Raw genomic sequence first — 14,058 nt, forward strand, 5'->3', positions numbered from 1 at the left:
CCAGTCTATTCTCAATTAATACTCATAGTGCGTCACGAATTTCCTCGTTGGCTTGACTTTGCTTCATTACTTCATGTTCCACTACCATATATGCTCATAGAAAATTGACTAGTCTAAAATATTCTTACAAATTAAATTGATTCCATCAGATCTTTTCAATTCCAGAACAGCCAAGAGCAAGAGGCTGGTCACGATCATGGGCTTAACCTCTGCATGACCCTTCTGTTCCTCTCCATGCTGGCCAGCTTCCTTGGCCAAACCAGAACTGAAGCTGCTGCAACCCACCTCGACACTGCCTGCCCAAACACAACCACTTTCACAGCCAACAGCACCTACCAAGCCAACCTCAAGCACCTCCTCGCTTACCTCTCCTCCAACGCCACTGTTAACCTGGGATTCTACAACGCCTCAGCTGAAAACTCCGTTGACACGGTTTACGGCCTATTCCTTTGCCGCGGCGATGTCCCTGCCGAAGCCTGCCGAGACTGTGTTTCCGTGGCAACTAAAGAGGTAGTCGGCCGCTGCCCCGAGGAGAAAATGGCAGTGGCTTGGTACGATGTGTGCATGTTACGCTACTCTAACCGGTATATCTTCTCCACCATGGTCCCCGACCCTACCTATTCTTTTTCTAGCCAACAGAGAGTTCCGGAGCCGAACCGGTTTGACGAGCTAGTGATGGCAACAATGAAAGATTTGGCAAGCCGCGTTTCAAATGTTGGGTTTGGAGCCGAGAAGTTTGGGATGAAAGAAGCGAAATTCACAGCGTCACAAACGCTGTACACTTTTGTGCAGTGCACGCCGGACCTGTCGCGTTACGATTGCAATAGGTGTCTTCAGATAGCGATGACGAATCTTCCGGGTTGCTGTGGTGGAAAGGAAAGCGGCGTAGTTCTGTTTCCAAGTTGCGTTGTTGCGTATTCTAGGGACCCGTTTTACCTGCCGGTAAACAAATCGGCGTCAACGCCAAATCCAGCACCTGTCCCTCCACCTCCTAGTCCTGGTGAATTTTTTTTTTTTTTTTAATCTCTCTCTCTCTCTCTCTCTTTTTTTTTTTTTTTTTTTTTGGGTGTGTGTGGGGGTGCACTGGGTGGGGGTGGGGGTGGGGGGGAGAAGAAACAATCTGTTCCAGCAATATTAATTTACATTTCACAACAAAAGGCAAAATTGCTAAATGGTGACTGTTTTTTGAGGGAAAAGATACGGCGAACATAAACTTATTTTGATGATTTCCCTCATTCAAATCTGATAAAGTTACTTCGTATCACGCCAAACTTCTAAGATATAATTAGTATTTGACCAAACAATATTGAAGAAAACATTGCTGGACTCTAAGATGTGTGGTTGGTCTTTTTATGGCTACTTTTAGCTCAACTTTTTTTTTCTTTTTTTTTCTTTTTTTTTTCATTAAATACTTTTAGAACTTAAGAAGTTAGGTTACCTTCAAAAAAAAAAAAAAATAAATAAACTTTTAGAACTTAAGAAGTTAGGTTACCTGACTTCTTAAGTTGAGCTAAAAGTACTTTTTAAAAAGAAAAAAAGAAGAAGATAGGTTACTATTCTGGCCAATAGATTTAAGATTTTGTCACGACTAATTAATCAATATTTCCAACTAGTCAATTAAAAATTATTGTAATTAGTATTAAGAAAACACTTTTTTTTTCCTAAGCATTTACAAAAACATCTCTAATTCTAAACAATTCTACCCCACATGCAGCTCATGCAGGAAAAGTTAAAATCTCATTGCTGGCAATTATGACCATTGCGCCGATTTCCGTTTGTGTGGCGCTATTTTTTATGGGCTACTGCTTACTTAGCAGGAGAGCAAGAAAGAAGCACAATTCCATACAGGAAGGTGAGGGTAATTATAGAATATAGTAAAGAATAAATGATATCATTTTATGGGAGATCCAATTACTGTGCAACTAGTGTGAGAGGACAGGTAAGTACTGCACATGTCAGGATTAGGATCATTTATAATTAGTTGTCTAAATTTGAGAGAATTTAGACAGGTGACTGTAAAAGATTATTTATGAGACCTACCTAACTAAATAAAAATTGGAATGTTTAACTATTTATCCAGTCAGGTGGGTCTTATAAGTAATATCTCACAATCATCTACCTAAATTCTCTCAAATTTAGGCAAATAATTATAAAGAATCCCGATCCCACATGCCTGGTAATTGGGTGCTCGGACTACCTAGCAAGTACTACACATGCGCATTTACGAGGTCCACCTATCCTTTCACATTAATTGTCGACAAATATTAGGGGTATCAAATATTTTACCAAAAGATAGTACTAAGATGATGTGAATCTTATTCATTTAAGAGGATAAAAACAATTAATAAAAAAAGAAACGGATACTAATTAATAAACTCTGCATCATATTGATACTCATCTCCTAATAAAAAATTTGGTATCCCTAACATTTTTCTTAATTGCCTGTAGTGACAGCTATTGCACCTGATTCTGATGCCATTTTATGCATTCCTTAATTCCTATATATATTTTGTAGTATTAAACTTTTGGTTACTTACATTTATTGTTCTGTTGTACAGCTGCTAATGATATTACTACTGTAGAGTCCTTGCAATTTGATCTTGCTACGATTGAAGCTGCCACCAACAACTTCTCAAATGATAACAAGCTAGGTGAAGGCGGATTTGGTGTGGTTTACATGGTAAATTATTAGTTTATTTTTATTTATTTATGGGCAATTAGTTTACTTTTTATTAGGGCTTTTACTCATTTAAGTATGGTATCTTCTTCTTCTCTCTTCTTTTTTTTTTTTTTTTTTTTTTTTTTTTTTTTTTTTTAATGTTGGGATTATAGGAATTGTAAGTAGTAAACTTTTCTAACAACTTCTTAAAGTACAATCTCAGGGTATACTTTCTAATGGACAAGAAATAGCTGTAAAAAGGTTATCAAAAAGGTTTGAACAGGGAGCAAGAGAATTAAAAAATGAGGTTGCAGTGGTTGCCAAACTTCAACACAGAAATCTTGTAAGACTATTTGGATTTTGCTTGGAAGGAGAAGAAAAGATACTCGTCTACGAATTTGTGCAGAACAAAAGTCTTTGACTACTTTCTATATGGTTTGTCTCTTATAACCATATGTCTAAATTTCGTGTATGTCATATGAAATTAGATTTGAGTTTTCATTCAAAAAAGACTCAATTAACAATTCGTTTAACTAGTAACAGCTTCATCAAGTTTTGTAGAACTTAGAAGAGTTGAAGACATCAAATTTTATTTTCTGTTTTCATATTTTATTTTCTTGATTAATTGAATTAATTTGATATATATAATTGACTTTAGGTCATTATTCTAACTTGAATATTGAATTTTGGTGAATAGATAGACCTTGAAAGACAAAGACAATTGGATTGGTCAACACGTTACAAAATTATTAAAGGGGTTGCTCGAGGGATTCTTTATCTTCACGAAGATTCTCGCCTTAAAATAATACATCACGATCTTAAAGCTAGTAATGTTTTATTAGATGGGGATATGAATCCAAATGTTTCAGACTTTGACATGGCAAAGATTTTTGGAGTCGATCAAACTCGAGGAAATACTCATAGGATTGCCGGCACATTGTAAGTAATGTTATGCGAATTACGTTGTTTATATAACACAAGTGAGCATGCATGTCTTGTAGCTGGCATTTTTGTTTCATTGATGATTGCTTGTAGTGGATATATGTCTCCAGAATATGTTATGCATGGACAGTTCTCAGTAAAGTCGGATGTGTATAGTTTTGGTGTCCTAATTCTTGAGATTATATGTGGAAAGAAGATCAATTCTTTCAATCAATCAGATGGTTATGCTAAACACCTTTTGAGCTATGTGAGTAGTATGAACCAAATATTCTAATTTTGTTTTCCTATGTTGTTACAAACATATCACATTCGTATTGGGGGGTGATTGATGCAGGCTTGGAAAATTTGGAGGGATGGAACGCCATTGGATTTGTTGGATCCAACATTGGGAGACTCTTACTTGAGAGATGAAGTCATCAAATGTCTCCATATTGGCTTGCTATGTGTACAGGATGATCCAGTTGATAGGCCAACAATAGAATCCATAGTTCTCATGTTAAACAGTTACTCGGTTCCTCTGCCTTCACCTCAACAACCAGCATATTTATTTAGAAGTGGAATAGAGCAAAACTTGCAATCAAAGGAGACAGAGTCAGATCAATCTAGAAGCAAATCACTGCCCTTATCTGTCGATGAAGCATCTATTACTCAAGTATACCCTTGGTAGCTAGTGTGAGTAGGAAATTAGTGAGTTGCATATGATTTGTGAACGCTAATATGTTTGCAGTCCAATAATGCAAAATAATCATGTTAGAATATATATTTCATATTATGTTGGTTATATTACATATTACGTTGGTTTATTTTCTTATAAAAATATTTCCCATTTAGGTTTGATTATAATCAAATATTGAGGTTTGATTACCACTTTATATTTTTCATTAGTCTATTTACTTGTAGGGTTTATGCCCTTCCTTAATTAGTTTGTCTATTTTAGGTTTATTTGTGCATCACTTTAGTCTTTCTAGGTTTCCTTGTAGGGTTTATTCCCTTCTTTAATATAGTGACAATTCAATATAGCCTAAATCATTCATCACTACCTGATGTTTGGAGGCAAAAACAAAAAACAAAGAAAACAGGGTGCCTCAAAGACGATTTCCATGTTATCACCTCAAGATCTTTATAATTCTCTTAATGTTGTTGTTATGGAATGTGGCAAATTTTCCTCTGGACTTACCTTTCTTTCTTTTTGTTGGTTGGCAGACTATTACCATAATCATTGCTATACTCCATATATTTGTTCTTCTTCCTTTTTTTTTTTTTTTTGGAATGCTATTATTATAATAATATTTTTCTTCTCAATGCCAAAATGCGATTAAATATTGAGTAATGCTACACCTATAGCTCTTTAACAAAATTTAACTCAAATCACATACTAACAAGTCAACAAATGGTAAAAGAGTTCTAAAGGAATTATAGGTCTATTATTTTTCTTAATTATTATAAGTATTGGATCAAATATATTCTAGAAACAAACAATTGGCATACTACCTTTAAAATAAATCAATACATGATTAATTGGATTTGTTTTTAAAATACCAGTATTTTTTTTTTTGATGAATTAAAACCTTTATAATTGGATTCAAACACTCAGTAAAAACTGGATTCAAACACCCAAAAGGGAGAAAGACACTTAGAACAGAACAACATACATCACTTAAAAAACAGCAAGCAACATTTACAGTAAAGGATGTAAATTCCAATTTTGAACTAGCTTGGCATTCTTAGCATTTTGCTTGAGGCGCCTCTTAGCCAAGATCCTAGTTCGAACCTCCCAATGAATTTGTAGCTCAATACTCTCTTCTGATCGTGGAATATTTCCATGACAAAGGTCATTTCGATGCTTCCAAACATGATAAACCGTGGCTACGAAACATAGCTTACAAATGTTAGTTTGCAAGCTCGACCTTCCCCTGCAGAACCCCCATACTCCATTTTGCTATATCATTCCATTCCACAAATGGATCAGAAACCAAACAAGACTCCATCAAATTCCTCCAAATCCTCCTACTAAATCCACACTGGGCCACACTCGAAAAACAAGTGCTCAATAGACTCCTGCCTCCCAAAACAGAACCTGCAAAGAGTATTTCTAGAATATCCCCACAAGCACATTCTATCTTTTGTAACAAGGGCATTATGAAAAACCAACCACAACATGAAAGAGTGGCAAGGAATGGCCATGGAAAACCAGACAACTTTGTGCCAAGGCACCTCTAGTTGCCTAGTTCTCAAAGCATCCCAGGTAGCAGTACATGAATAGGAACCACTTCAAGTATTCCATGTAGGCATATCAGAGTCTCCAATAACAACTTCAGACAATTTATTCTGAATTTCCACTATACTTTCCAACCTAGCACAAGGCCAATACCAATCCCCATTATGGATAATAGAGGAGACTTTGGCCCCCAACGAACTCCTTACATCATGAATGGCTCAACCATATTTGTCAAGCAACCAACCAAGCAGGTGCCAAGGATTGGTCCACAGGAAAATGCTATCCCCATCTCCCACTTTGAACCCAAAAAATTGCTTGGCCACTCCCCAAAGCTTGAGAAGCTTCTTTCAACTCCAAGAACAAGAATGGGGAATAGAGACTTGCCAACAGCTCTTCCCCTTAAGACAATTAGTTTCCATCCATGCAACCCACAGGGATCCTGCTTGTGTAAACAGGTTCCAAATGTGGTTTAACATCGCTGCTTGGTTCCAAAGCTCCAACCGTTTAAGCCCCAACCCTCATTCTCTTTTAGGAACACAAACTTTGTCCCAAGAAACTTTAGCATTAGCTTTAGTATCCCTACCACACCATAAAAATCTGTTGAACTTCTGCTCTAAAGCCTAATAACCCTCTTAGGGAGAATGAAAACTCTGGCCCAAAACACCTGGCAGCTAAAAACTGAGGATATTAAATGAAGTCTAACAACAAATGAGAGATGCCGAACAAGCCAAGAGTCAATCCTGGCAGTAATTTTAGAAAGAAGAGACTTACTGTCAACAGCCGAAAGCCTTTTAGAAATGAGAGGCACCCCCAAATACCTGACTGGCAAAATCCCTTCTTCCATTTGCAAATAGTTCAGTAAATCATGCTTCAAATCAACCGGAACACCAACACAGAACACCGTGCTCTTAGAAGGGTTGGCCTTCAGACCCGAGAGTTCTTCAAATTCTCCAAGAACATTCTTAACTATAGTGATAGAAGCCATATCCGCTACAATGAAGATGAGCAAATCATTTGTAAAGCACAAATGAGTTAGCTTCAAGTTTTGGCATCTAGGATGAAAACTAAAATGCCCTTTATCAATTGCAGATTCAGCTAAAAGCTGGGATAGGATCTCCATGGCCAAGACAAAGAGGTAAGGGGAAATATGATCCCCTTGCCGCAAGCCTTTTCTTCCTTGGAGATAACCTACCAATGACCCGTTGAGGGCAATGGAGTAGCTTGGACTGGTAATAAATTCCTAAACCCAAGCAATAAATTTGTTAGAAGCCCCAAAGCAGTGAAGACAATGTAAAATGAAGTCCCAGCTGACCGAGTCATAGGCCTTCATGAGGTCTATCTTAAGAGTACACCTAGGCTGACCTTTGTCCTTATGATAATCGGTTATCAACTCCTGAGCAAGGAGGATATTCTCCACAATACTCCTCTTAGGGATAAAGGCTCACTGATTAAGACTCACAATATCTGCAAGGCCAGGAAGCAACTAGTTAGCAAGTATTTTAGTAATACTTTTGTAGATTAAGTTGCAGCATGAAATATGCCTATATTCCCCCATTGAAGAAGGATTCCTCTTTTTAGGGACAAGGGTAATGATGGTTGTAGTCACTTTCTTCAATTACTTTCCCGAGTGAAAAAATTCCCTAATAGCCTCTACCACTCCATCTCCAACAATAGGCCAGGCCTTATGATAAAACCCTGCCGAAAAGCTACCAGGGCCTGGGACTTTGCTATTTTTCATAGCAAAAATAGTCTTCCTAATCTCCTCACTAGACACCTCAGCATTCATCCCTGCTGTACAAGTATCAGAGAACTACTGTGAATAAGCTAAGATACCCTTTCAGCTTTCAACCGAGTAAAATCATGAGAAGTTGAGCCAATGAGCTGCTTATAGAAAGCAACAACAAGCTCCTTTATCTGCTTAGGATCCTGCACACTATTCCCATTATAATCTTTTAATATTTTGACAAGATCAGAGGCATTTCTGACCTTAACCGATTTATGGAAGAAAGAGGCATTTCCATTACCTAAATCCAGCCATTGGTTGCGGGACTTCTACTTCAAGAAGTTTTCTTCAGCCGCAACAATGGAAATATAAGCATGGAGGCTCTCCCTCTCCTTCTTTTGCCAATCCAAAACTCCATGAGAATCAATAAAACCACCTTGAGCAGAAGCAAGATCCTGCCTTACTTTCAACACCCTGTGCCCCAAACCACCAAAAACTTCAGAATTTTGATTCTTGAGAATGCCCTTAACAGATTTCAACCGAGTATAAAGTTGAAACATGGAATAGCCCGAGACCACTCTGTTCCGACCCTCCTCAATCCAATCCATAAAAAACTTATGATCAGCCAAAAATTTTTAAAAAACTTAAATGGCTTAGGATCAAAGCTAATGAATTGCTCAATAGAGACCAAAGCAGGTGAATGATTAGATATACCACCCTCCAAAAAATCAACTGAAGTGTTGGGGTAAGTCTGCAGCCACTAATAGTTAGACATCACTCTGTCCAGCTTTCTAGAAACAAAATCAACCCTCGATTGTTTGTTGGTCCAAGTGTGAAAACATCCCGTGTAAGCTAGGTCCTCAATTTCTAGCTTGGAGATACATTCCATGAATTCTTTTTCATAACAAGTGATGGAACAGAAACCCCACTTCTCTTGCTAAAAACGAACAACGTTGAAGTACCCTACTATCAACCAAGGAATACATCCTATAGTACTTTTGATAAACAACAGTTCTTGCATCATCCTTCTTCTATCCAGGCCCTTATTCACACCATACACCACTGAGAGAACCCAAGGACCATGTCCATCATTAAGAATTTAAGATCCACTCTACAAGACAACACTTGTTCATGACTAGATACTCCCTGAATAGAAGCAACATTTGGGTCCCAACAAACCCAAATCCTTCCCATCCAATAAGAATCACAATTATGAAGAATCTGCCAATCAGGAAACAATGCATTTTTAACCTTTGTGACATTCTCCTCCTTGACTTTCGTCTCAACTATACAAATTATAGAAACTTTAAGCCTTCTAATAACTTAACTATTTTTAACTCCTTTTGCTTTAAGGGCTTATTCAAGCCCCTTATGCTCTATATGAGGAACTTTAGCAATGTAGTGGGAGAGAACCCTCTTTCCAACTTTCATTTTCCTCTTATCTCTAGTTGACCGCGCCTTCTCAAGCACATCTAAAAATGTAGTAGGATTTCCAAGTGTAAACTCCTCAATAGTATCCTCCAACCCAATAGTGTTGTGAGTTTTAAAGAGTACTCGCAAGCGCACGAATCGTTCACAATATAGTGTGTGCAAGTGCAAGGTCGAATCCACAAGGAAATGGTCAAATATTAGTGTCTTGTTTAATCAACCTCATTTTAACCTAGTTCCAAAGGTTTGAGGGTTGAACAAGAACAAAAACACTTAGCAAAGAGATGAAGTGAAATATGCAAATTAAAAGGAACTAAGGCTATGGAATCTACCAAACCAAATCCAACAACTCACACTCTTGGTTTCCACTTGAACATCCAAAGAACATTAAGCTTAGGGTGTCATTCAAGTCTCTTAACCATCAACCTTAGAACCATTAAATGAATCCAACTCAAAGATAAATCACAAAGAGTACCCATTTGAAATCAAATCATTCATTGTATCCATTCAAAGAATAAATCACAATGGATATCATCTTTCAAACCGATAAAACAATGTATCCATCGGTTGAAACACATTAAATGTCCTATTTCTACCACTAACCGCATTCATTGCAAAAGATAAAGCATTAAATGAATAGAACTTGAATAACATAATGATATAGCATTAAATGTGCAAATAGGATTACAAGAGTGTGAGTGTCATCAATGGAAAGGTTTCATCCTCAACCTTAGTTGAGAGTTCTAGCCTCCCATGACTAAGAACACCACAAAAACTTGAATAACAAACATGAAAATTGAAGAAAAGCTTTACAAAGACAAATGTCTGAAGAAAAGAGCTACTAAAATAAACTACAAAATGCACGAAATTAAATCTATCTACTGCTCTCTGAACTCTCCCAACAAGGAGGCATGGCTATGGCTTTATAGAAGGAAATTAAGGCTAGAAATCCATGTAAAATGACTCCTCTAACCCCCTCTAGGGTTCCTCTCTTGCTAGAGACAACCAAGGTCACGAAACCAGTGTGTTCTACTGCGAAAATCAGAGGGAGAACTGCTTTTTGTCATGGAGATGCTCCTGATTGGGTGTTCTGGCGCGCTTCTACAAAAGTAAGTTCTGAGAAATTTCGATCGATCGACTTTTCAGGACTTCCGAATTTCCAAGTATTTCCACATGAAATTTTGCCATTACTCTCTTATTAACCTATAAAACACAAGAACACAAAAACTAACAAAAACATCAGAAAATAGAAAGGCTAAAGGTCTAACTAATGTAAATCAAGGGGTCCTGGTATAGCTTGGGACTCGCCGGCTACACGTGGATTTTAAATTTATAAGTTTACCACTCGCAATAGTACGTATCGATTGTACTATAGTAAGGGTGATCGAACCACAGAGATTATTGATTGTTTTGCATAATAGGATATGGAAAGAAATGTATTTAACTTAACTTAAAAACAAAATAAAAGTAAAGGTTGTAGAATTGAAGCTACAACAAGTGAGTAAAGAATTGAAAGTGGAAATGAAATTAACTTAAAAGAAAATTTAGGGTGTTGATCTTATCCAATCCTCCACCAATGCAATGCTTAAAGTCTATATGGACCTTCCTAACATGTTTGATATGAGCGCGTAATGGGCGTCAACCATTACGACGACCTCGACGTGAAAACACTCTAGTTAAGACGTAATCATAAAGCACCTAGATTTACATTAATCTACTCCACGTAAAGACTAAACTATAATTGAAAAACATTTACTCTACCAAAGGTGTGGAGTGATTAATGTTCCCTAGCTTACTACTCTATAACACATCCTAATGAGTATACACAATACATGAAAACCCTGATTAGGCCACAATGATAAGATATCTAGTTTCACACCAAATCATTCCACATAAAGTTAAACTACAATTGAATAAACAATTAAACTACCAAAGGGGTGAAATGATTAGTATTCCCTAACATACCCTATAAGGTGACTCTAATGAGAAATCATACATCATGTCAAATAGCATCTTTGGAAAAGACATCATTCTTGTTTCCAAGAATGTTGGTTTTACTCAAGACTTCAAGAAAAACTCATAGACAAGTTAATCTATTTTTCATGAATAATTGGATTGGAATATTGATATCAAAACCTTTTAGCATGAGTTTTGATATTCTCTAGCCCTTAGCAATCATCAAACATCTAAAGAAAATCCTAAGAACATCAAGAACACTACATGGTTTTGGATAGGATTAGGATCAAACCCTAAGAACTAAATTAGCTAGACATGAATTTAAACTAATCTAGGCATGGAAATAAATGAAAACAGTAATGAAATCAAGAAGAAAATGAACTAAAACAATAAATTAAAACTTCTACAGTTCGGATACAAGAAAAGGAAGAAGAAAACTAACTAGAATATGAAGAACAAAGGAAGAACAACAAGGAAACAAACTCTCTGGATTTCGGTCCAGAGAGTAGCATCTAAGTAAATGAAAATACAAGAAATTGAAGTGATACACCTGAGCAAATCCGAATAAACCCCAAAAGATGCATGTTCTAACCTAAATCCCTAATCTCATATATATAGAGAATTGGATTTACAAAAGACCATCAAGAGCTAATCCTAGCCACACAAACAGAGCTGGTCGGCGTCCATTTCTGTCCACAAAATCCAACTTATGATTTGAATTGCATAAAGAATGCAAAAATCTGGAAATATCTGATTTTCTGGAAGACGGTGAATTCGATCGATCGAAAATATGTCGATCGATCGAAAAGTCGATCGATTGAATTATTGGCTGTACAAATAGTCGATCGACCGAAATGCCTTGGACGATTTTTCATCTTCTCAGGGTCAGTTTCGAACTCTGGAACTGACCAAAATGCCCTTGATGTATTTCCAGGTCTAATTCAAGAGTTTTGAATTAGATTTCAACTAAGACCTGAAAATAAGATAAAACACAAAACTACAACAAAACGTTATATATACAATACGAACTAGGTCTAACAAATGCAAATAAAGGGGTCTTGAATCAAACAATTCAAGACTTATCAGGTCCAAATATACAATATTTGGTACTCATCAAATAGTATCAAAAGAATTTGATACCCGAACCCCACCAGATTTTCTTTTTGCCATAACTGAAGGTCTTTTAATGGTTCGATCTGTCAATCTTCTTAACCTGATTGTCTTCTTTTTTAGTATTCTCCTGTGACACATTCTGAGTTGGGTGTTTCGGGATCCAGACTTCCTTTTCCTTCTTGGAGCATGCATAGACTGCATGTCCAAACCCTCCACATAACTAGCATTTAGGAGGTAGCCAAGGATACTCCACTCCTAAAGTAATTGTGCTTCCATTAGCCCTGCAAATCACCAATTCTTTCAGACATTCTGATTTAGTATCAATCTCCACCAAAACCCTTGCAAAGCCCAATGTTTTTTGTTCTTCTGTGACTGTATCAGCATACAAAGGTCTACCCACACCACTAGCAACATGACTAAGACAAGTGGGGTTTCAAAATTCCAGAGGAAGATAGAGTAATTTTACCCAAACTGCTGGATGTTAAGTTAAGGTTTAATACTTGCATACCTGGTAACCATTTACGCAAGATTAGAGGCTTATTAGCCACATGCCAAATCCTAGCTTCCATCACCTCATTATAGGTAGCTTCATCAGAGAACTGGAAAATGTACATCCCATTTTCTAATGAAAACACCTCAACTTCCCCATATTGCTTCCACATAACAACCACATATTTTTTCAACAAGAAATAAGGTAGGGGTTTATCTAAGAATTGCCCAACTAAGCTTGTTTTCCATTTGTCAATACCCTCTTGGCCTCTTCCATAGCCTTTTCCGAGGGTGAAACTACAACTTTACCTCCAGCTATCTTAGGAGCAAAGTATTCCAATTTGCTCAAGAAATTGACTGTTTTAAACAATCCCATCCAATTAGAGGTTTCAACCTTAGGCTCTGAACCAACCTGATCAACATTATCTTCCTTATAATTCCCTATGAGAATACTACCATTATTTGAATCCTCACTGTGACAATCAAAATCTTCGTCACGAATGATTAATTCATCAATAAGACCATTATCAGCAATGTGATCATCACGAACAATATGATCATCAATTGCTTGAGACCCTGCCTCCGAATGATTAGAAACAGAATGAGGAATATGTTGGGTATGACTTGTCACCCATCAATTAGTCTTGTTATCTCATGGTTGAAGAGTTTGACATCTTAATTACACATGGGTAGTTGGGAGACTCATAGTTGAGAGTTGGACATCTTAATTGCATATAGGTAGTTGGGAGGCTCATGGGCATTTAAGATGGGTTGGTGGAGCTTGCCTATATAAAGGAATGAGAGCTCATTTGTTAATCATCCAACTACAAGAGAGCTAGAGAATAGTGAGAGAAAGAATATCCAAAGCTCAAGTGAGCCATTTGAGAGAGTGAGAGAATTCTCTTTGTAGAAACATTATCAAGTGTTGTTTTGGGTGTACTTGGGTCTTTGGGTATGAGCCACTATTTGTATCTCCCTTGTTTTCATAGTAAAAAATCTTGATCTGTCTTCTCCAGTGGACGTAGGCCAAGTTGGTGTCGAACCACTTAAATCCTTGTGTCTATTTTTGGTAGTTTTGTTTCTTGATCGACCTTTACTTCTCAATTTATTTTGGTGCCTCTGTTATACCAAACTGGTATCAGAGCTTGGTTATATCAAGCTGGGTTTTATCTGTCTGGATATTGTTCCCAGATTCGACAAAAGATGGCGACAAAATTCGATATTGAGAAGTTTGATGGAAGAAACGACTTCAACCTCTGGCGAGTCAGGATGAAGGCCTTGTTAGTACAACAAGGGTTGTCCAAGGCGCTAAAGGGAAATGATGCATTGCCAGAATCATTAACTGAAGATGAGAAGGAAGAGATCTTGGAAAAAGCACACAGTGCAATTCAGTTGTGCTTGAGCAATGAAGTACTACGCAAAGTAGTAGAAGAAGACACAGCTGCCAAGTTGTGGTTGAAGCTGGAGAGCTTGTACATGACCAAATCACTCACAAATCGCTTGTATTTGAAGAAGCGGTTGGCCACACTT

At 37.1% G+C, this 14,058-nt stretch overlaps 1 pseudogene; it reads left to right on the plus strand.

Annotated features, from left to right (window-relative positions):
• Positions 1-154: 154 nt before the first annotated feature.
• Positions 155-4,800, plus strand: LOC133869407 (cysteine-rich receptor-like protein kinase 10; annotated as a pseudogene).
• Positions 4,801-14,058: the final 9,258 nt, after the last annotated feature.

Source organism: Alnus glutinosa, chromosome 5 (genome assembly GCF_958979055.1).
Source record: "Alnus glutinosa chromosome 5, dhAlnGlut1.1, whole genome shotgun sequence".
NCBI classification, from domain to species: Eukaryota; Viridiplantae; Streptophyta; class Magnoliopsida; order Fagales; family Betulaceae; genus Alnus; species Alnus glutinosa.